The following is a 25,521-nucleotide window of genomic DNA, read 5'->3' as shown; positions in this document are numbered from 1 at the left end:
AAAGTCTGGGCAGAATTATAACTATGATGTCATTGATTCTCTTATCTAATATTTCAATATATCTTAGTTTTCATTAGAGCTCTAAAATGCACAAGCTACAGCTCCATGGAGTACCTACCAAAAACAAAGAGACTTTGAAATAGAAGAAATCAGCTGAAGTTGAATAACTCCTTGGGGTTTTTTTTGTATACACAAACAATAATAAGGTTGGTTTGCTCTTATATCCTGTACTTGCAAAGAATGAATATAATTTAATTTAGCTCCATGAAATAGCTTGGCTAGTTATTTTGATTCACTAACAATTATATCTGAAATACACTCTAGTGGTTGGCCACATATTGTGACAAATATTTGGCAGCCCATCTGTGCCATGACCTGCAGCTCAGTCTGACAATTTTAATGGTACATGGCTAGTTGCTTCTAGTTAATTTAGACTGTTTTTCATGCCATTGCCTACAAGTCTAAACAGTGCATTCCATATGTAGACCAAAAAAAAAAAAAAAAACCAGACAAAAAAGCCCTCAAAGCCAAGCACATATTTTTTAAATAACAATCTGTTAAAGTGGTAGTGAAAGGAAAGTGAGTTTTTAGTAGAGTAAGGCATTATGTCTCGAAGCCGTACTATAATGCCATTGTCTGCCTAGAGGTAGAAATCTTTTGGCAATTTCCAGTCTCTTTAGAACTGTCAGTCTGATATGTATGACAAGGTAATTTGCATAATTTTGTAGTGATGTTGCACACAGCCTGGTTTTTTAAAGAAATAAAAGAAACTTATTCCATAAACTATTTTTTTCCCTGAGAAGGAAAGAAGCCAATGCAGCAAGCAACACCTGTATACGATGAATGCAGCAGTGTGCTGTGAGCTTTCAGATCCAGACTATGGTGGTTTGAAATCTGTGAAGTTCTTATAGCCTGGCCTTGGGTGAAAAACAGGGGCTGGTTCAAAATGTCACAAGAAAACTTTTTTGTTTGTGGGAGAGTTTGAAAAAAACCCCAATACACAGGCAAACACTGCTTTCTCCCTGGTTTTGTTTGTGCTGGATTCCTAAAGTGTTGCTGTTGTTTTTTTGTGGTCACTTTTCCAGGGAGAGCTGAAGAGAGCAGCTGGATCACAGCATTCACATAATACTCTCAGGAGAAGCAAACCAGTGGGGCCACTCATTCACTGCAAAGGGAGTAAATGAGGGCAGAAGAAAACAAACAGTGGTTATGATAAGGCACTACACAAGTCAAACATGGTGTAAGTATTAGGTATTTGTGCTGGCACTTCTTGATTTTGCTTCAGCTGCAAAAGAAAAAAATATCACAAGAAAAAAATAGCAACCTTGACAAAAGTGGAAAAAAATATTCAGCTGAAATTAGTTTCACATCCAATAATTTAGACAGGGATTTTGAACGGCCCAAATTTATATATTGCAGGTACTGCGGAATAAACATATAATCAGTGAAGCAGCTTATCTATAGTTTTCAGTTATTACAAGTGCTTCACAGTGTTCAGTAGAGTTCAACTTAGACAGCAGAAACACTTTATGAAATAATACTGTTTTGCCTCATAACTTCAATACTGGAGGACACATGGGAGTCTTTCAGAAATTTCATAGCCATGTTTTAAAATGGGACCCACCCTGGGCCCATCTCACGGTCTGCGCACATGCAAATAATGTAAGTTTCTTTTACTTTACTGTACCAGAAAATGTTTATAACACATCTTTACCACTGAGAGCCATGTAGGTATCATGAACTGGAAGACATGAGACACAATTAAACATGGTAGCAGGTGTTTTTTAGATATTCATGAACAGCTATGCAACCAGAATAATTTAAAACCTACAATGCTTTCTCTTGCTAACTCTCAGTCAGGTGCTGGGAAAGGAGTCGTCAGGAAGTAGGAATAGACTGTTTTTCAAGAAAATTCAGGTATAAACAAATATTGTCAGGAAAGGGGGTTCTTTTGGTGGTCAGTCTTTACAAATCCCTCATGCTAAGTGGATTGACTGTGATGTATGACTAACTACATACTTGCATTTGAAAAAGAAATGTGGGAAATCAGGTTTTGGCTGCATTGCCAGTGTTATTTCCTACCTTTTTTTTTCAGTCTAAATACACAAATCCATATAGTATAGTGGAAATGTAGCAGTCATATTATATAGTTATTAACACTAGAAAACTTTCTATGGTAGCATAAAAGAATAAAAATTCACCAATACTTCTGCACTGTGTATGGATTGTCTAGCCTAAATATAGTCAGTTCTCTGATGCCATACCTTGAAGCTATGAACTTAATAACAACTTAATAGAGTCAGACTGGAGTTAAGAATTTTGTAGAAATAATGAGCTAAATGTCCTTGTTATCTTCCTTAAAATACTGCATGAAAAACAATCGTGGCACAGAAAGCTGTCTATGTAGGCTTTGCCCTCAGTAAAGCCCCAGTACCTGCAGCTTTCCATTCTAAACGCCTAATTTTGGAATATTGAGACACTGCTTTCGAGCAGAGTGTCAGGGGTTTGGTTTTCTTGGCACACCTCTGAGACAAAGGTCTTCTTGAGCGTCTCTTCTGGTGCCTGGCAAACAATAATAATTTTCATGCTGTATCTATCTATCTGTTGCAGTAAATTGACTTCACCTTGCACAACCAGTGTGATAGCCACTCAGTCAGCATTAAATGACACATGAAGAGTTGAGTTCTACCAACCAAAGGATGGATGTCCATAGTGAAGCTAGTTCTCATGGAAGAACTCAGAGAAGTTGAAATGTGTGCTGGGAACTTTGTTTCTTTTTCTTACCACTGTTAGAGCAACTGAGAGTTCGTCACCACTGAAGATAAATACGACCTCCTCATCTAGCAGCAGTTATACAATCCCATCCCTGGAACCAGGCTCTAAATTGACTTTCCAAGGCTTTGTCTGAAACAAAATTGGAATATCAAATGGATATAAACTGGAACACAAAAAATTCCACTTATGCATAAGGAAAAAATATTTTCCTGTAAGGATGACAGAGCCCTGGCACAGGCTGCCCAGGGAGGTTGTAGAATCCTCTTCTCTGTGTTTTCAAAACCTTCCTGGATGCATTACTGTGCACCCCAATCTAGGCAGACCTGCTTTAGCAGGAGAATTGGACTAGATGATCTCTAGAGGTTCCTTCCAGCCCCTACCATTGTATGATTTTGTAATTGACAGTGGAGCCTGCTTGCTAATAGCTGATTCTTGACAATGCTTATTTTGCTTACACCCAGATAGCCCTGCCTAGCCATAATGGTGGCGCATAGGAGCCCATTTCCATTACCACGGAGGAGTACTGCAATGTTGCATACCCTTCATACACTTCAAAAGCCTTGACAGAAGTCTCATCACGGTCACACAGACAGGAAGACACTGTCCTTCCTAAGCATAAGAATAACGAGGTTGGAAAATCTGTTTCTTTACACTGTAAAGCTTTGTAAGTGCTGATTTTCATATATTTCTGCTTTCTGTACTTGTGTGTGGATTTGTAGTTCTCTACAAACAGCAATAGAATATGGCAGTGCAAATATTTACCTTAATCTTATACCTAGCATGAATTAAGGACACTATGTTAGATCTTGATTCTGAGCTCTGGTTTCTTTAACTAGAACTTGTCAGCTGCAGTGCATTAAAAACACTCCAATCATGCAGTACTTCTTGCTGACTGGGCAACAGATAACTATTAATTTTAAATAATTATGTGAATTAGGCAGCTTGTTGTATTCAGTGGAACTGAGAATTTAGGGTCAAATTATCCACGGAAATAGCTCTCAGTAGACCTACATTAGGAGGGAATTTGTCTTTTGGTTTCCAAGTAATGTGATATTTTTGTGAACTTTATAATTAAATAGGATGCAAACTTGTTAGTAAATCACTCAATTGACAAGGTTGCTGCACAAATGCTAATGACTTCATCTTACTTATCTCTTGTAGAGAAGTAGTAATGTCTTTTTTTTTTTTTTTCTTGCCATAAAACAAAGCTTCCAAGAAACTGTTTCGTGGTTATAGACTGCAACTTAATAAATTTGACCACACATGGAGACAACTTGCACCTTGTAACATAATATCCATCGAGCTTCAGGTGCAAATTGTATTTCTATACTTGGTCATTTTAGGATGTGTTATAGCAAAGCATTAAGCAAGCTATTTAAATGATGGTCATGGCTTCGTGAGAAATTTGGCATGTCAGGATGTGAAGACTCAACTGACAACTTAATGCTGAATTCTCTGTGGGCTATTCTCTTCTCCTTTCTCCCAGGAGAGCCTGATCTTTCATTTTCAGGAGATGTGGTATTTTTGTAAAATGTGTAATTAGTCAAGGAACACAATGTAATTGAAATACTAATTACAGTTGCTTATTGAGGTACCAATATTTCTGCTACAGTATCAGTTGCTTAAATACTTTTGTGACTGTGGATTTGAATCCATGTTAATCCAATTACCCAGAATCAGTCCCAAAATAATTTGGTATGGACAAATTATTAAACCAAAGCAAATTACCATTAAAGTTAGTAAAGCTTTGGCAGGGAAATGAGCAATGGAGATACACTTGCAAATTATGACTCAATTGCACCTGGACTCCTGATTTTTCTTCCAGTTTTTAAAATGAAGGCTGTGTTGTGGTTGAGTATTTTTTAATCCTTCCTTCCCATCCCTTGTAACTTGCATGTTTGATTTAAAGGTTTTGAGATAACACGCCATATTGAATTGTGTGGCAGTAAACCAACCTGTGTCCCATGGCATTATCCTATCCTAAATGATAGTTTCTGTGAAGATGATGATTGCTGTCATTTCCTGAGTCTGTTATTTATCCTATGACATTTTTCTATATGTCTATAGATACTTCTATGCAGAGATGCTTGAAAATGATGTAAAGTTTGGCAACACTGAACTTGTAAGAAGGAAGGAAAACTGGAATTTGATATTAAATTCTCAAGCTGGGCATAATGTGTAAGATATATCCAGCATAAATCAATTGAATGTGGAAACCTGTGGCAATCATGACAGCTCTGTTCCTTCCAAATACATCCTTTGATGGAAAGGGAGCCTCTTACACTATGTGCAAATGACCCCTGGAAAATACTTGGCATGGTAGCTCCACCAAACCTGCTACATCTAGACACTTCCCCTTCACACTGGTATTGATAAAAATAGGCAGCAGAAGAACCCTTAAGTGCACTCACAACTAAAATAAAATCAAATTGTATCACTGAAAGAAATTCTCTTGTGGATTAAACCAGATAGTTTTTTTCCACCAATGCATTTCTGTAAAACTTATTTCTTGACTTACCTACACACCTTATATTATAGTTGCCTTATGATTATGGAATTCCAACTCGCAAGCTGACTGGGCAAAAAAGGAAAACAGAGGAGTTTAAAAATCAAAGTGAGATATTCTCTGTCCGATATTTCCAGTCTCAACACAACTTTTTGTTTATTCAGTCAGTTACTTGGATTTTTAAAATTGTCTTAATGGAATGGAGCAATCCAGGTGTTTCAGGAACTCTCTATTAATAGAATCATAGAATGGTAGATTTGGAAGGGATTTTCAGAGATCATCTAGTACAACTCCCCTGCAGAAGCAGGTCCACCTAGATCAGGTCACATAGGAACGTGTCCAGACAGATCTTGAAGACCTCCAAGGAAGGAGACTCCACACCCTCTCTGGGCAGCTGTGCCAGGGCTCCATCACCCGCACAGTAAAACATTTTTTTTCTTGCTCTTAAGATAAGAATACACTTTTTCTTTTTTCCTACTAGCAAATTTAGGAGCAGGCTGGATTTTAACCCTGAAGAAGAACAAAATGTTATGTAGATATTAAGGGGAAAATGACTTTTGATCATCAGAGTTTGCATATTAGTGCAAGAATTATACCGTTCAGCTACAATAATCAAACCATTCTTTCAGTGGCAAATTTTTGTTAGTGATAATAGTGAAGATAATTTGAAATGATAATGTATCGTACCTTTCCTCACAAGCTTTCAAATTACTCTGTGCTTTAACTTCTGAAATATTACATGTCTCTGTCAGTCAAGTGCCTTTTATTGCATTTCTCAACTAGAGGAAAGAATTTTTTTGGTTTTGGTATTGGTTTTTTTTCCCCCTCAGGAGGGCAGAACTGTAATTTCCAAAGGCGCAGAATGTCTAAATAGTGAGGCTGAAAGACTGAAGACATTCACACTTAGAACTCAAGCTTTCTAGGTACATGGCTTGTATACTGATCCAGGCTAGATATCTTTTTTTTTTTTTCATTTTAGCACACTGTTTCTCTATGTCATCCCTCTATTACCACGCAAATTGTTGCTTTTTTGATATGTGCTTTACTCTTTTTCTCCACTAAGATAGTGAGCAATAATATCAAGCAATGAAATATCTTTCATCTTTCCTTAAAGAAAGTGGACTTTGAGGCTTGCTGATGAGAAGAAAACAGCTGTGAATTATTACTGTACTCATCAATGATACAGGCTGCATAGAAGGGAAATACATTAGTCTTTTACTGATTTTTGTGTCCAGTCAGGGTTTATGGACTTTATGTTGTGGTGATGTCTTGTGATTTTGAAACCTGTTTATTCTCAGTAGGCAGTAACATCTTGTGAATAAGTTTAATTGACAATGCTATTGTTCAGACCGTTGGAATGGTTTAATTTTAATTAATCTTAATTGTATTGGTGATTTTCTCTCTTCTGGCTGACAATGTACTGCAGAATGTTCTATTTCTACAATCTTTGGTTTTGAGGCACAGTCTTGGAAGGCAATCTTATGAATTCTATAAGTAACATTCTTAAAATATGCAATAAACACTGATCGTTTGGGTTATCATTCAAACTATGCCTATAAAAATCGTTTCACAATTATTTAAACTATTTAGTTAGAATCAATTTATAGATAAAAGGATATTTTACAGATATACTTGTGTGAAGCTGGAATTGAGCTCAAAGTAGGTTTAAAAATTCTGACAGTGAGACGTCTATTACTGTACCCTCAAAGAAAGACTTCTACAATATCACTATTATTTGAATATAGAAAAAAATGAGAAAACTCATAAAAAAAACCCCCAAAACTTGAGGACAATTGTGAGTATTAGGTTAAGCTTAGTTTGACAGCTACTGACTGAACAAGTCAACATCTTTTCCATGTAAATGACTAATAAGAAATCCTATTGTACCCAGTAGTGTCAATAACTGCATTATCTTTATTTGGCAGATGAGAAGCCAAATTCATAGAATTCTGTGAAACATTAGAAAGTGAAAAACTGATCTCACATGGATATCTGCTTGCAATTTTAGTCTGCCTGCATACAAAAGATTTACAGAATGTCTCAGTTTTATTGATGTTCATTACTATTACTTTCTTCCGAACCTTTACACTTCCATAGTTGCAGTGCAACTGCAAACTGATTGTAATGAACAGATGTTTGATGCTGCTACCGATGATATACTACAGCACTCAAAGGCCTCATCTTAATTTGAAATTCATTGATAAATGTTACCTGTATAAAAGGAAAGAAAAAAAGGAAAAGAAAAAAATAAGGGAGCAAATAGTAGATGGCCCTTAGTAGAAACGTATGAATAATTTCTTTAAAGATTTAGTAAGCAAGCTACTTTTTAACAATGATTCCAAAAAAGTATAGAGGATCAGCAATTTATACAAATAGATCATACGTAATTTAATGAATATCCTTTCATATTTTAGACAAATAGTAAAAATGTCTTCTCCAGTGAGAAACGTACACCTCCGTGACGCAAGCAGAAACAGCTTGTTTACCCAGTCACCTTAACAGCAATTTTAATTTGAATTGACATCACTCTTGCCTTATATTCAGGGATCATATGACACCACAGAGACTATTGAAACAGAGTATTAAATATAGAAATGAATTTAGGTTGTCTCTTCTGGATAGGCATAGGCTGTTTTGAATGGTTCTGGATTTTATTCTTATCAACTCCATTGAGGTGCAGTGGAAAGCAAATATCCTCAAGGACACAGTACCACTCCAGCTTCATGGTTCTGGTTCAATGAGTATTTCTGATGAAGGATTGTCAGTGGAGAACTGCTTATAGAGAATATCTGTCTGTGCTCTAGTGACTTTGCAGAAATTCTTTCCTCTCTTTTCACCCATAAGTTCATGTTACAACTAGTTGTGTTAAATGCCATGCAGTTGTCTAAAAGGAGCACTGGAAATTTCTCTGACATCAGTCTTTTGTATTTCAATTATTTATGTCCCATTTACAGTTTCAAGATCATCTGAAGTTCATCTGTATTGTATCACATGTATGTTGGTGCTATGTCTGCTAACGAGAGATGGACATACCTTTAAGAATAGCTGTCATGAGTCAGAATGAGATTGGTATCACCTTTGTCAATGGGTGAGAGAGGTTGCCTAACAAAGACTATAAGAACAAGTGAAAAAATACATTAATCCTATTCCTAAACTCTCCCAAATCCATCAATTTGCAGCTGAGGGTCTGCCTGATCTAGAAGAAGCTTTTGAACATCCTCACAGATTTTTCTTCCACTAGTTTGTCTGCTTTCCACCCAAACACTGTGAAGTTTTAAGATATACAGCTTTCTGTGGAAAGGAGACCTCTGGTTTACCTACATAGTAGATGAAGCAGCTCCTCTCCCTGGCTTTAAACAGCATGTATGTCAGTTTCTTTGGACGCCTTCTAGTTCAACTCCAGGAAAAGACAATGAACAGATACTTCCTCTTTGGCCTTGTCATCATTATGTAGATGTCATTCATGGCTGTTACACGTCTCGTAGTCTCCTTCCCTTACTCATGAAAGCCAATCTGTTTAGGCATTTCTTCCATGGGGACTGACCTACAACCTTTCTCATCCTTGCTGCTCTTCTCCAAAGCTTTTCTAGTTCTAGTAAACACATTTTGAGTTTGATTGATCAGGATTCTACACAATATCCACACTTTTGATCCACACTGACATAATTTCATTCTTTCTTTGTTTATCAGTAATTCCTGACATTCAGTTTTCTCTTCTATTTCTTAGCATTCTCCCAATGTTTTCATGGAAAGATATATTGAAAGCCCAGAGAGGCAGAAAGGTCAGAAATATTTACATTGAATTTTCTTGATTTTGTGATCTTTCTGCAGACAGTATAATTTTGTGTTTCCATCCTCTACCTAGTTAAACCTACCAGAGTGCAAGGAAAAAACGATTTTACAAACAGGGTTCAATTAAGAGTAAAATGGATAGTCTGGCTTCCAGAAATGGCATAAACATTTTGTGTATGTCACTATATTTTTATTTGAACATTTATATAAAATATTTTATTTCAAAAATAGTAAGAAGATGACCTTTAAACAAACAAAGGAGACTATTTCATTTTAATTCAAAACACATAATAGTATTCTTGCTAAGAGGAACTGTTGCTTCTTCAGAAGCTTGTAGTTTCATATTTCAACACTTAAAAAGTCTAAATCATGCTAGTTGAACAGTCATGTTCTGCACAGGACAGGTGTCATGATTTCACTCCAGCCAGCAACTAGGAACCACACAGCTGCTTGCTTGCTCCTCTGCAGTGGGATGAGGGAAAGAATTGAAAGGGTAAAAGTGAGAAAATTCATGGGTTGAGATATTTCCTTTGAATAAAGATAGTTTACGGAAACAAAACAAAGCTACTAATACTGCTACTAAGTTACAATGAAATGGAAAATAATAGAAAGAAATAAAACCCAGGAAAAACAAATGATACAAATGAAAACTATTGCTCACCACCAACTGACTGATGCCCAGCCAGCCTACCAGCAGCAACTCTGCCAGCCCACTTCCCCCTAGTTTGATTGCTGACCATGATGTCACGCGATATGTTTGTGTTCCCTCCCATCTTCTTCTGTATCCCCAGCCTATTTTCTGGCAGGATTGTGTGGAGCAGAAAAAGCCTTGACTCTCTGCAAGCACTGCTCAGCAGTAACTAAAACATCTCTGTGCTATCAACACTGTTTTCACTATGAATCTAAAAAGTAAACTCATAATAGCTACTGTGAGAAAATTAAGTCTATCCCAGCCAAAACCAGCATAATAAGGTTGTCAAAAATAAGAACCACGTTTTCAATTACAATCAGACAAAAAGATAAGAAACAAAATAAAGATAGAAATCAAGAAAACAATTTTAAAATCTCACAAATTTCATCTAAGAATAATCAAGGAGCATCAAAGTGCTTGGTATGGGTAAATTCAAAATATAAGTCCAGAAAGCAGAGCATAATGAGCTCATTCCTTCTACAAAGTACTATTATACCTTTTGTATGTTTATACTTTCCTGTAGGCATGAATATTTTTTATTGATAAAAACTGTACCTGTATCTAGATGTAAAAGTCTTCTTTGACAAAAAGATGCTTGCTTTGAAACCTGTTCCTGTGTTCTGTGAAATGGAGTTGGAAAAGTTTCACAATGGCTTTTAAGTTACAATTTTTTAATTAAAATATCTTCATGGAAACACTTGAAAAGTTCATAGTCTACAACATTGCTTAGAGAACACAATCATTTTATGGGCTTGTAAATTATTTCTTCTGGTTTCTATACTTAAGACAAGCACTCGTAACTGCCACTATTTGAATCCAGGTGACAACTTCGTACAGAAAAAAAAACTTTATTGGCACCAGCTTCTTTTTTGTGTACATAATTGACTCATCATGTCTCCTTAAAAAAATAATCCTCACACTTTACCATGTAGTTTTTGGTTGGTTTTCTTTCATTCTATATGATTATGTTCTGCTTATAATGATACAGTTCTTATTATTCTTGAAGGCAACTTCTTCTTTGTACCATCACCCTTTCTGTTAGTGCTTTGCTGGCTCTTAGAGATCTCATTTCCATTTTCTAGGGCTCAGTGACAATTGTCCAAATCCTGGTTGATATGTTAGAAAGGAAAATAAAGCACATAAGCTATAATGATAGCAAAGCAATTAATGACATTTTTCCATTAAAAAGCCCACAAAGTAGGATGAGAAAGTGTACATCACATTTTTAGCTAAATCTGCTGTTACCAAAATGATGACTGCAGCTGAGCTTATGAGGTAAAATGTGTCAAAATTCATGACAGCAGGTGAGAACAAGTCAGTTTGTTACATGCAGAAGGAGATGGAGTCTTTTTTAGATTATTTAGTGATGTCAGATTCAAAACACATTGTATCAGTATTCTTCTAGTTCCACGAAAAGTGGAGAATTCTGACAGTCACAGAAAAGCTAGGTCACTCTGAATGCTGCAAGGTTATTTTCAGCAAAGCAATTGTCTCAAAATGCTGAAAAGTATGTTGAGCTGCCAGGATGGATCATTTAAAGCCCGTTTGCATGGTTTTAACACTATGAAACATGCTATGTAACCCATCACACTGGTATGAAAGAGTCTTGGTCATCCCACTGAATCATTAAAATGAAAGTAAATATATGAAGAGAGAAGACCCTAGTGGTTAAACAGCATTTCATCTAAGAGTTTTGATGACCTATTTTAGTTTTCCTTAGTAAATTAGTATACTTTGAGAGCCTGCTTAGATGCTTTCATCATTTATCTGTTGTCCAGTTTCAAAGATTTCTCAAGGTCAAGCTTATAATGGAAATAAAGTTAGATTCAAATTAAAAAATAAGCTCCTAATTGTGCCTGGGTTTGGGGTTTTTTTCAGTTTTAACAATTTGGAAGTTTACAAGGTTTGACAAAGTTTAAGGTAAAACTTTACCTGGTTTTAACATTTTGTACTTACTATAGGTAAGATTAAAGTGTAAATTGATATAAAAATGTAGAAAAGTTAAATGAAAAACATCCTTCAACTTATGTAAATAACTATTATTTCATTCCACTGTAGTAATTTAATTTTATTAAAAATATCTTTTTCACGATAAAAGTTTTTATTCTCGAAATGTCCCAGGGGTCTAGAAGAATTAGGGGTAATTCTTTATGCTTAATTGAATCTGATTGTGTCACAGATCAGCAAGCAAAAGCTGTAAAACCTAACAAAATTTTAAAAAGCAATGTAGGACTTACATTTTCAACAATTTAAAAATAGGATAGATCATTTCAGAGCACACCTCCATGATACATTCCACTTCTAATAAATACTTAATCATGACATGCTATATTTTGTTTGTGTGGTATTTTGTTTGTATGGTATCTGCTGCAGCTTTTACATTGAAGAAATACTGTTTATTTAAGATCTATAGTGTGAAAGAAACCATTTTTAAAGAAAAGCAAGTTCATACGTCTGCAATGATGAGTCATATTGATCAGTCTCTTAGAAATGGTTCGATAACTTCTGGATCAATTTTATGAAATCATTTTGAATAGCAATGTTGCTAAAAATTGAAAATTACCCCATATTCTGAACATGAACTTTTATAACTTTTCAGCATTTTGAGAGTCTAGTTTAGGAAGTATTTTGCTAACTGACAGTCCATAGTTCTGAAGGAAAAAGATGGGTTTACACATGAACTCAAATATGAAATTTCTAGCGAAAACAGACAACTGTGCAATAGAACCATTTAGATTACATTAGATTCTTACTAATCTCTACTTTGGATTTTTAAACCAGAAAAGATGCAGAGGTGATTACTTAGATTTTTCTTTAAATTGGCATTAAACTCATAGTGAATATCTCATCTTAATATTCCATTTGGTCATCACAGTATTCAAGGTAATTTAGTAACTGAAACTTGACCAAGTTTCTAGTGCATTCCAGAACTGGTTTTATTTTATTAAAAAGTTTCAGTATCCTCTAAACTTTGCTAAAAACACTAAAATGTCTCACGAGAATAGTAAAAGCAAGTGGCATTATAAATATGGTTTGCATTTTAGAAGATCCACACTTATTATTACAAAACCCCTGAAAATATTTGTGTTTCTAATGAATAAAGGAAGACAAAAATTTCAGATTTTTTTTTCTAATTTATTTATTAAAAAAAAAAATGGACCACAATACTAGAAAACTGAGAGCCCACTGATCTATAGCTCTGTTTTCTACATCAAAGGTATTATTTCTCAGCTTTCATTGTAGTTCAGTTTTAGAGTAAGTCTTTGATGGCTTCTAAGGAAGGGTAGCTATTTATTGAAGTTAGCCATGATATACTGCTAAAAAGTTTGTGTAACTGAAACACACAGGTAACAATTCAAATGGCACTGCTCCTGTATGACACTTCTAGCTTATCATGTTTCTGTTACTGCATGATAAACATGTAATATTGGCCATTTGCAGTGTCTCTGCTTTTCTGGGTTTATACACTGTTTACCAAGTACTATTTTTGAAATTGTGAGCCAAGCCTAATCAAAATGAGAAAGAAACTATATTAACTTTAAATAAGCTAACATTGTTGTGGATCTGCAACTCCAGTGGTCATGAGTCATCATGCAGTTCCTGCATAACTGTCACATTTACATTCAGAACAGTCCCTTGATTATGCCACGATTAAGTTATACCATATTTTATACAATGGCAAAAATGTTTTTTCTTTTTTCTACAGTTCCAAAAATCATCCAGAAAATAAACTTAAAGAGAGTATCTGGTAATAAAAGAAAAGTATCCAATATATTGAAAAATGCTTCAATATCTTCTATAGAGGAAAAGTTGGGAAAAGGAAAGCAAGAAAAATTTTAAAGACAAATAGGTATGTCTTCTACGCTTTTACAAATACCTCAGCATTTTCTGCCAATAACTTGTGATTTAATACAACTAGAAATTCATTTTTTGTTGCAATTAGTACTTTAAATAAATCAATTTAGAACTTCTGAAATTGAAATTTATCTTAGATATCTTGGATTAACTAGAAATTTGAACTTGTAAGCCATAAGAAATTAAAATGGGATGCCAACTTTGAAGAACTTCTGCTAGGCACATAACAACAGCTTATCCCCATGATGTGTATTAATCTGATCTCCACACTCAGCTTTTTACCACCACTTTTATTCCTTTTGGAATAAATTGCACTCTTACATTCTCTAGGGTCACCTAAGTGTATCTCCTCACTTCTAGGGAGCAGTTCTGTAGCGATAACTCTATTTTGAGTAGGGAGTTGTATCTGACGATCTCCAGTGCTTGCTTCTATCTTACATTATTTTCTGATTGTAGTCACAAAGATGTAAACTGTACTTGAAGTAATTTGGTATATAAAATAGGGGATTTATGTTTTCTTAGCAAATATGACTACACTTACTTTTCTTACTGAGTTGTATTTCACATTTCATTTTTTTTTCTTCCCACTCCACAAAAGGCGCAATATTGCCAATGAAATAACTATGCAGATATTTGGACAAGACGATATTTTTTCATTTGGAAAAATTAATCAGATAGTTAGCCTTAATGACAACTTTATACTTAGACATATTACAAACAGTATGTTTCTGGTCGACTCTAAACAGGTTACTGAAAACCATTATCAAATATGTCAATTGTTGTACCAATTGTTTAGACTTGTTAAAGATTTAACCTTTTTTTAGTTGTGTAGTGATCTGTAAATCTTTGTAGACTGATCTGTCTCTCTGTGTTGTTTCTTGGTTTTTTAAAATTTATTAGTTTCATTTCCTTTATGTCAATTATTCTCTTATTCTTTCCTCTATACTTAAAAATCTGTCTATATCTATCCCATTGAACCTCATAACTGCATGTTAGTTTTCAGATCTGGGTACTGTGGTTCCAGCTGGGTTTCAATATGTGTACCCTGTCATGATGGATCATGTTTATGTAGAGACAAAAGTATACCACTGCTCTGGTTTCAGGACATGGCTCTGAAAGTAGTGTAATTATGAAGTGTCTGACCTACAATGTAAATACAGGTTGAAAGTGAACTTTGTTGAAAATGAAAGTATTAAAAGAAAGGTCACTGTGAAAATCATAGAATCACAGAATGGTAGGGATTGGAAGGGACCTTTAGATATTTATATAGTCCAATCCCCTCACCAAAACAGGTCCACAAGAATGGTTTTGAAAACCCAGGTGGGTTTTGAAACACTTCAGAGCAGGAGAGTCCACACCCTCCCTGGGCAACCTGTGTGAGGGCTCCCTCAGCCTCACAGTAAAATAGTTTTTCTTACATTTAAATGGAATTTTTTGTGTTCCAGCTTCATCCCGTTACCCCTTGTCCTGTTACTGGATACAACAGAAAACAAGCGATGCTGCAACCTCCTGACATCCACCATCTAGATATTTGTAAATATTAATAAGATTCCCCCTCAGTCTCCTCTTCTCCAGACTAAACAGCCCCAGTTCCCACAGCCTTTCCTCATAAGGAATAAGCTTCAGTCCACTGAACATCTTGGTGACCCTGCTCTGGACTCTCTTCAGAAGTTCTCTGTCTCTCTTGAGCTGAGGAGCCCAGAACTGGACACGGTACTCCAGATGACGCCTCACCAGGGCAGAGTAGAGAAGGAGAACCTCCCTTGACCTGCTGGCCACACTCTGCTTGATGCATCCCATAATCTTTTTACTGAACACAGCTTTTTTTTTTCTCTTTTCTCTCAACTAATTATCTTTCCTTCAATCCAAAAGAACTGATGTATTTTCTATATAAATGAAAATATTTTATTGTATTAGGGTTTGCACTTTTGTTTTTTGTTGTTTCACAACCACTGGTGCAACATTTGTAGTTAATTGTTACTTGTTCAGATTTTAAACCATTTTTGTCAAGATTTTTTCTAACATTCTTTCCATCCTTTTGTGCTTCTGTTTTGATTTTCATCCACAGAAATCCTTATCTTTGTGTGATTTCTCTACAATGCCGGTTAGAGGTGATTTTTAAAACATATTTGCAAGCTTCTCTTCAATTATCTTTCTGTCCCATATAATTTCTTATTTTATAGCAAATGAATGACTCATCGATTGCAACTGCACTGCAATGTTTATGTTTTAATCAGAATCTGAACATTGTTACCAAAACCTGATTTTGACTGTATTTCTGTCTTAGATTTAAGCTTATTTTCTTCTTTTTTCCCCCTCTAGAAAATATAATGCTTCTATTTAAATCAAAGTAGGAAAGTTAAACTCTTCTGAAATTAATAATCTGTAATTTCAAATATTTCTTCAAGATCTGAAAATAAGAGATGTCATTCAACCACCTTTTATCAACTGTTTTGAAGAGCAACACATGTCCACAAAAGAAACCTAAAATGAACATAAAGACGTTCTAAATTTTTTCCTTAATGTCCCATAGACTATACATACTTTATGTACCTTATAAATCAAAATGGTTGAAAAAATGTATCTGATTTGATAAAAATGCATATTGGAGTATTTGTCTCAGATTGTACACACAGAAAGTCATCAAACTTTTGGCTCAAAGAAGAACAATGTTTAGATTCCATTCTACAGTTTTATGAAAACACAGGAACAAAACCAATTACTATTCACAGAACTGCAGAATCTTAAGTGTTGGAAGGCACTTGGAAAGATCATGTACTCTAAGCCCACTAACAGAGCAGGACCACCTAGTGTAGGCCTCACAGGAACTCGTCCAGGTGGGTTTTGAGTGTCTCCAGAGAAGGACACTCCAGAATCCATCTGGGCAGCCTGTGCCAGTGCTCCCTCACCCTGACAGGGATGAAGTTTTTCCTTACTAGTCATGATTGTTTTAAGCTATAGAGACTTACTGTTGCACAAAATCTTAGTATCGTATAATTTTTAATGAATGAACTGTGTATCATTTGTAGAAAAAAAATAATTTGTCTCACATCTCTAAAACACCAGGTACAGAAGACATATATTAAATCATTTAATGCATTCTCCATTGACCTTTGGAAAATGTTCCACAAGACAGTAAAAAAGACATTTTAAGAAGTTCCATTTTATATCTCTTTTCATTGCATCCATAAATAGTCCTTAATGATATTTCCTTCATTAAATCATTCTTGTTCCTCACTTTCTATAAATACTAAGCTATGGTTGTGAGTAAACCAGGAGATCCATGAGTTCTTCTCATGTCCTGAGTGCAGGTGGGTGTTTTAACAACATCCACCCTTATCTCAGAGTGATATCTTGAGAAAAATAATATCCCTTCTTCACATCTTCCTTTCCCTGGTCAAGTGTGTGGACCAGAAGGGACCCATAAGCTACTACATCCATGATCTTATCTGGACATAAAGTCCCTTTAAGCTGCCATCTTATTTGTTTACACATACTTATCTATCCATCATACAGATAATTTTACAATTCCAAAGATATTTGCATGGTCTCAATCCAGCCTGATCCATCCCAAGATGATTCTTCAATTTATATTTCTAATTGCAAACTCAATAAACTGCTGCAGTCATTTTGCCACCAGAACTATACCTAGTGGGACTAATGTTAATGGTGTTAATTTAAGCCTTTTTCTTTTTTTTTCTTTTTTTTTTTAACAAAAGAGCCCTGAAATGCACTTTCAAAAGGTCTAATTATTTAGCAAACTAATGACTAATTTGATATTGCTTCTGAGTTGGAGTCAATTTGAAAATTGATTCCTCTACAATGACTCAATTATGTTTTTCATATAATATGTTTCTAATATTTTGTAATTTCCCAATGTAAATTGTTTGTCTGCATGGATGCTTAATTTCCAATGTTAAGGCTGCAAAAGTCTTTATTTAATATTCCTTATCTCTCCAAATATTGCATGTTGTCTTGGAATAGTTTAATTTTTATTTCTATGGACTTCTGGTAGTTGTAAAGAAAGGCTTTGATTTTCTGATTCCATAGAAAATTAAAGGCAGCAGTGCCTTCATCAGCCATGTAATATGACTATAGAATTGCTGTTGTAGAAGCAATGAAGAGGTACGCTTCGTGACCTTTACTCTGCTTAGATAAATGTATTTTCATTGGAGTTTAATGAACACCAAGAAAGCCACATGTGCATATGTCTCTGTAAGCTACAGTTTAAACAGTCTCACTCACAGGCCCATGTAAATTTTTGCTACAAATTAGAATAAACTTTAGTTTTCATTTTCTTCTACGTAAGCAATATACACTTAGTAACTGAAAAAGCAACTAAACAATCACAAATAAAGAATTTTCCATTCTACTTAATACAGCCTTGCAGATCGTGGTAAATGCAGCCGTCTAAGAGAGTATTTCCTTGGGAACAAAGTAATTTCACTATGTCATTCCCTACTCATCCTGAAAATATATATTGTATGCAAGGAAAAATAATTCTTAATCACATCAATGATCTATAACATATTGAATACCTTATGATTTGTTTCAGTAAAGTAACACCTACAATTTTAAGTTGTACTATTGGTACAATGGGATTCTGTCAATATAAGGTATGAACTTAGCAGTTATCCATCTTCTTTTAGGAAATTAAATGCACGCAGAATGTCAGAAACTGATGCATAATATGAGGAGATTAATTAAATGTTTATTTATTTCTGTGTACTGCTATGTAGTATAAATCTCTGGGAAGTCAATAAGAAATCAATGACAGTTTTAGAAGTCACATTCATAATTTCTCCAATTAGATATTAAATAAGAACTTTACTGAGTTTACATGACATGTTTTTCTTTAGAGTCCCAGGCAGCAATATTTGCATATATCTTCTGTCATAAGTTCTCTCATTGTTGTCCATAAATTCTCTCATTATTGTCTCTTTCTTCTTTTGGAATAAGCAGAGAAATATGGGGCCTGGAATTTACTGCATTTCTGACCATTTGCAGAGCGATATCATAGAAACAGTAGCTCCAAATCTTATCTTAATGCTGTATTTGCATATCGAAGTTTATTGTGCTCAGGGCAAAATGTCGTGACAAAGTCATGCCTTAATTTCTAGACCATGACACAGTACAGATTTCTTTCCTGTCAGCCTGGGAGGTTCACAACTTCTTCCTGCCATAAAGCTGTGGAGAGTTCTCACTGCGAAGCTAGAGGCTGATCCCATAGCTGGATTCCAAGTAACCCTTATGATCTCAGTACATGAAAAATCACTTTTATTGAGTATCTGAAGCTGTCAAGAATGTTGAAAAATTTGGAACATGTTTATGATCTCTGAGGTACATTTGTGCTGCTTTTTAAAAAACTCTGAATTAGCAGCACAAGCACCCTAGTGGGGAAAAGAATTTTGGTCTGGGATGTCTTTGAAATGTGTAATTTGTTCATGACTTCTTGGGATCTTGGATCACTGTTACAGCGTAGCATACTATTAAAGAAATGAAGCTGAACTTTTAATTTAATGAAAATAAAATACACATATGGACAAGAAAAAACCCTGTTATAGTGACTTTAGATCAAGTTAAAACGAAACATAGATACTATTGAACCACAGAGCCCGTTAAATAGTGTCCTTACTTATCATCACAAGTCAAAGTCTCTCTTTGCCTAACAGTAACATGCAACTAATGTTAGCATCAGTGGGCTGTATAGTTCCCTCATCCATGTAACAACTACAACTGCTTCAGCATTTCAGCGTGAAATGCTCTTCTTAAATCTCAAAGATGTATTGATTTATTTCACTTCAAATAGTATTTATTTTGTATCTTGACACAGGTTGCAAATTGGAATACAAAAGGGACCAAAGAAGAAAGAAAAAAAGACAACATGTGTGAAGAAGCAAAAGATAATGTAAACATATAAATAACCTGAAAAACTTTTCAGGGGACAAATTAGTGCAAGATGAGCTGCGAGGGGTAGTCACTCAAAGCTGTACTGTAGGAGTTCAGAAAGGAGGGGTATAAATACTTTCTTTGTCTGTAATTTACATACATTTATTTTATTTTTTGGCTCCTGCTTTTTGTTGGAACAATTATTTCTTACAATCGGTGTGTGAGTTAGACCTTCTGATGCAGCTGGATTCTAGGAGTCATATCAGAGGTATTGTGAAATGAAATGTAATTATGTGACAGTAAGTGGGTGTGAGTCTAAGGGAGTCTGACTGAAGCTAAATCATTAATTGGGCCTGTGAAAATTGTACGAAATGTAATGTGCATTCAAAACCCTCCCAAAAGAGGTTTTTACAACTTTCAGTCCCTTCTGCCCTTAGCAGACCACGACATAAGCAAGATGTTTTGGTCTGTTTGTTCAGTGAAGTACTGTTTTAGTTCTAAAAGCTAAACATAAAACTACATTTCATTACCAACTACAAACCCATGTGTTTGATAAGAAACTACAGAACTTCATAAGATATGAACTCAGATTGAAACTTCAAATCATTGAAAAGTTTAGATGTGAAAAAAACCACTCCTATGTTTTCCTACAGAGTATGTGGAACTGACAGAAAATAAAGAAAAAATGTCTGAAAAAATAGGGAACGGTTTTGTTCAAGGTCTTAAAATTCTTGTGACCTGTGCTAAACCAAATCATATGATAAATAAACCAACTACAATAATGATGTTGGAGGCAATGTGTTTTCTGGTTTAAAATAATTATATACTTACACCATTCTGGAATCCCTCCATAGTACAGCTTAATCCCATAAAAGAATATCTGTATTAGAGTGCAAGATGCATAATTCACTCACTAATACTGTTTTAGAACAGATCATTTTTTTGGTCTAGTTACAGTATTAGATTAAGTATGTACAGCTATTTCTGTTGAAAATGACATTTGTGTTAGTAATGAACAAATAAAGTCAAATTAGAAGATGAATTACGAGTTTTAGAACTGTTTTGGAATTTATGGTGTATCCCAAAAAGAATGAAAAGTCTTTTCCATCAGATACTAATCTGACTGAAGAAGCATTACATTAAGGAGGTCTAACTGCAGAGAATGTGTTTAGGAAAAAAAAGACATTAATTAATTCTATTTTTTTGACAAAATGTGTTTCTAAGGCATCAGAAACTTTGGGAGTAAAATTAACTTCAATTTTCATGGCTTATGCAAATTGAATTAACAATTTTAATATTTGTCTGTTTGTTATTAACTGCACCTAGATAATTAAACAAAAAGATAATTCTAATGCATTTTCACTTACTCCTTCTTTTTGTCCTAGGCTTACTGATTAGGTTCCCAGCAGTTAAAGCAGAAATACTGAAACTCTATTCTCCTTATACTGCTAGAATATGATGCATGCCAGAAAAGCGTTTTGCACACATAAAAATGTTGGAAATGTTAGACTTGTGATATATATAGATTCAGTATATAATTTGAGGAGTGAAAATGGAAACTCATATCCATATTGGAAAGCAGAATGTGTTCACAACTCAAGTAGCTGTTTTCATGTACGGACAGATATTCTTGTTCATAACTGACTGGTGTAAATGTAACTGATCATTAAAAGTATACACGAAAATTTACAAGGAAGCTGTCAGCTTTCCTTATTCTAGGAAATATTAATCTTGAGAACATAATGATAACTATATCCCAGCATTCAATTGAACTAAACTGGAACTTAGAACATCACAGACCTGAAATGATCACTTCTCTTATATGATAACTGTAAACAAGCCAGGAATCCATGAGGCAAAAGATACTATTTTCACAGTTACTTACATTTCTTTTGTAGCCAATTATCACATGGTAATATTTATTGGAAGGCAATATTCTGTGTTCAGGAAGCCTTACTTAGGATCTTTGGGTCTCATTGCTTTGACAGGCAGTGTTTACTGTCTGTCTAGCAATGCCTCGGCCCTCTGCATTGCTGCTTGCTATATTGCCTCATTGAAGGGAGCTTAAGCAGTGAATTTTGTGTTAATCTGAGTTTGTGGTTAGGGAGGTCAGAAATCTCCAGCTAACAGGAATGGCAAACCTTCAAGGAAGAGCAGGCAACTGATAAGCCATAGTTTGAGTCATTGTGTCAAAGCCTCCATAGGAATTTTGAGCTGGTATTGAGAATAGATATTATGCCTCTTACTTCAGTAGGGCCAAACTTGCACACTGTGCTGCTACTTTTCTTGAGTGAAATCTGGCTGCTTCTGCATTCCTGGTATGTAACATTCTGAAGCTCTTTATTTCAACCATATATAATGCTCATCTGCAGAAACTGAAGTTTCTGTATGGAACAGTAGCTGTATTTTTAATCATCAATTTATCTTTCAGATTGAGTTTAGTATTTACCAGTTAATTTTAGGTTATTTTAGGAAGACGGTGAAATGTTATTACCTTTATCAGTCTCTGTTCTTCCATCAATGATTACCCCGTAACTCATTTGGTGATTCATTTTCAGTGTTATTTTTCATTGCCTTGCTTTGAATTTTATTTTTGCTTTAGGGCAGAGAGTTAAGACAAAGTAATCGTAAGATAAAATAAAGACTTTTCTCTCCCATCTTCTTTCAATTGAGATTAAACAATCTGTCCTGATTGACAGAATGAATTTTTCATTGAATGCAGTGTGCCTTTTCTTGAGACTGCTTTTAAGGACAGAATATTTTTATGTTATCAAAATAATGATGCCAACTGCAAGCAAGCTTCAGAACTTTTCAACAAAAGGAATAATATTTAATGAATTTACTTTTATAAAAGTATATGAAATTGTGTAATAGATTTCATAATATGCACATTGCAAGCCAATATATTATTCTTTTAATTTTGTCCCAGATTTTAATTGTATAGTTTTGCAAATTCTATTAAATTCACAATGGAGGAATTCTTTGATTGGATAAATACTTTTTAATAATCATAACCATTTTCTGCTGTACATTCATATGAAAGATGCTGACCTTTGTTTCAGTCTTTTCTGAAAGTAAGAAACTATTCCAACTTCTACAATATACTAGCCAAAAAAGATTCCTGGAAATTTAAAACATTCAAGCTAGAATGAAAAAAAAATCCCAATTACGTTATAGATTCACTTTTACTGTCATAACCTCAGCCAAAATGAGAGACTTAGTAGAGTTTCGTCACTTTACTACAGCCATAGATTATGTCTATACCTGGAAATTATAACAGAACTCTTGAGCTATATCTAAATTTCTAAAATCTGAATACAGACTTAATGATATATAGACAGTACTTTAATATACAGCTAAGTAGTTAGCAGAGCTCTGCTCTCACACCCACTGGATGATATCTGCTGCTATTTGACTGTAGTCTTTCTATTCCTGTCTGTTCCAGTGATAGGTTTGTTACTCTGTGGAAAATGTAGTGCTTCATCTATACTGATTAAAGAGCTTTAGAATAGTCTACAAGCAGTAGCCTGGAGGAAATAGTAGTCCCTAGAAAGACCTCAATAGCATGAAGAGAAAATATAGGAGTTTGTTGGTGAGAGTAAATGGCACAGTGGTCTAGGCAATAAAGGGGACAATAGATTTGCAGATGACATATTTGGAAAGGCAGAGCAGCTATTCAGAAAGATCTTGGTAAGCTGGAAAAAAGAGTTAGCAAAAAACACATGAAGTCCAACAAAGACAAATGTACAAGTGTCTGAGATGCATAAACTCATGCTGGAGAGTACAAGATGAGGACTAAGGTAACGGGTTGCCCAGTTGATCACGACATTCTGAAGAATATTACTGTCTCCACAGTGCAGTTTACATCATCAATTTCCCTGCTTCTGAAAATGAGATGCAAGTGAGAAAAGATTCCACTCAAAAGGATTGGATGTTAGTATGATTTCTCTGGTCATGTGCTCAGTTCAAAAGAGTCTCAGAATGTGAAGATGAGACTCTTTTACAGATGTCAGATTTCTGTGATTCAACAGAACAACACTCTCCCATCTGAGACTGCAGAAAGAACACCCATTACATACCCTAAACCCAAGATGGGTTACTCATGAATAGTAGCTTCTAAATTAAGTCAATTAACAGAGTAAGAACATTTTTAACTTGTTGGAGAAACATTTTTAATACCAGTTTTTAAAGTTCACTTCTCACAGAAGTAGCCTTAGACTTCAAAGTGGAAACACGATCTTATAGTTTTAACAGCGGGTTTTTTTAAGATTCAGTGGAATATGATACAGAAATTGAGTAATTGAAGATGACAGAAAAAAATGGAAAAGAAATGGCAGAGAGTAATGAATGGCACTCTGATAGAGAAGAAGAGGAAAATAAATATCAGATTTTAGGCAGGACATAGGTAACAGAATTATTAAGGAGTAAGGATGTGGCTTTCACTGAGCAGTTGGTACAATGACACATAACACAGTAGTTGGAGGTTATAAAGGATTTTATCTATCTAAATATTTTCTAGAAAAAGAAAACTACTGAGGAAAAAGATCTCCAACAGGTCCATGAGATCCACTGATTATGGTCTTTTTGATAAAGACATAATTAAATTAGTGACATATTTGAAGGGGAAAAAAATTATTTCAGGAGGAAAAAAGAGATCTCATTCCCAGGTTTTAGAAAACATGGAAGAGCTAGAAAATTTTTTTGAAGTAAAATTGAAGGAGGAAAATTAGATTACTAGATTGTAGGAAGACAAATTCCATTAAAGATGAAGAAACAATGGCAAAGTTTGGGAGGCAAAACTCACAGAGAAAGGGTTTAAAATGAGTTTGTATTTCTTTGAAGAGTCAGTAACAAGGTCACAAGTACAAACTGACCCACTGGTGGAAAAAGATCAGAATAGTAGAAAGATAACTATTTGACCAAGAAATAGATATTGACCTCAAGTTCAAGAATAAAGTATACAGGAAATAGAAAGTTGATCACATTGTAAAAGACAAACAAAGCTAAAGGCTAAGGACAAAACTAGATAGGCCATAGCAAAAGAAGATATTCAACTATCCAGGGATATCACAAGTAAAAATAACTGTCTAAATGTCACAGGAGTCCATTAAAACCATTGCTCCAATATCAACAGAGTAGAAAGTTAATTGTAGATGGTACCAAGAAAATTACAGCATTCAGTGTCATTTTTCATGAGATTATAGGAAAATATGAAAGACAGTCATGTGGCTAATAGAATTGCAACCGTTGGCTCTCTAAATGGATAGCATAAGAACAGGAAGAAGAAAATGCAGACAAAAATATATGTTTTAGATTGATGGGGTTTAGATACATTGTCTCTAAATGCTGAAAGAAAAAGATGAAGAATTCTTAGCTTTCTTAATGTTTATATTCAATTGCTAAGTTTCTGTTCTGAAGAACAACTGATTACTTTCCCATTCTTCAATTGTGTAGTTAATTTACATGTAGAATATCCCTCTTACTCTATCACACTGTTTTCCGTTCAGTTCACCCTAAAATTGGGGAAAACATTTAGAAAAATGGCTGGTGAAGGATGAACATAATGTCTATTTTCAAAAAGAGGAAGAAAAAAGAAGATTGAGGTAATTATAGATTGAATGTTTAGCTGAATTCCTAGAAAACAGACAAGAACAATCTATAAGCACCTAAAAGAAAAGAGATTAGATGCATAATAGCTAACATGGACCTGCCAAGAACAATTTGTTTTCTTTAAGAAGCTACTAGAGCTGTAAAAAAAAAAAAAATCCCCCAAACTTGACTTCAGTACAGATTTTGCCCATCACACTCCCACATGACATTCCTATAAGTAAACTGTGGAAGCTTTGAGAAGTAATAAGCCAGTATAGAAAAAAAAAAAGTGCAAATACTAACTGGTTGGAAAACTACTCAGAAGTATTGTTTACAGTGAAAATGAAAGTGTAAAGAATTAACTTAATCAGAGTTCACCTTCAATTACATTATCACAAATATTTTCATTAATAACTAAGTATCA

This window comes from Colius striatus, chromosome 3 (genome assembly GCF_028858725.1).
Source record: "Colius striatus isolate bColStr4 chromosome 3, bColStr4.1.hap1, whole genome shotgun sequence".
Taxonomy (NCBI): domain Eukaryota; kingdom Metazoa; phylum Chordata; class Aves; order Coliiformes; family Coliidae; genus Colius; species Colius striatus.
Note: the sequence above shows the minus strand (reverse complement) of the source record.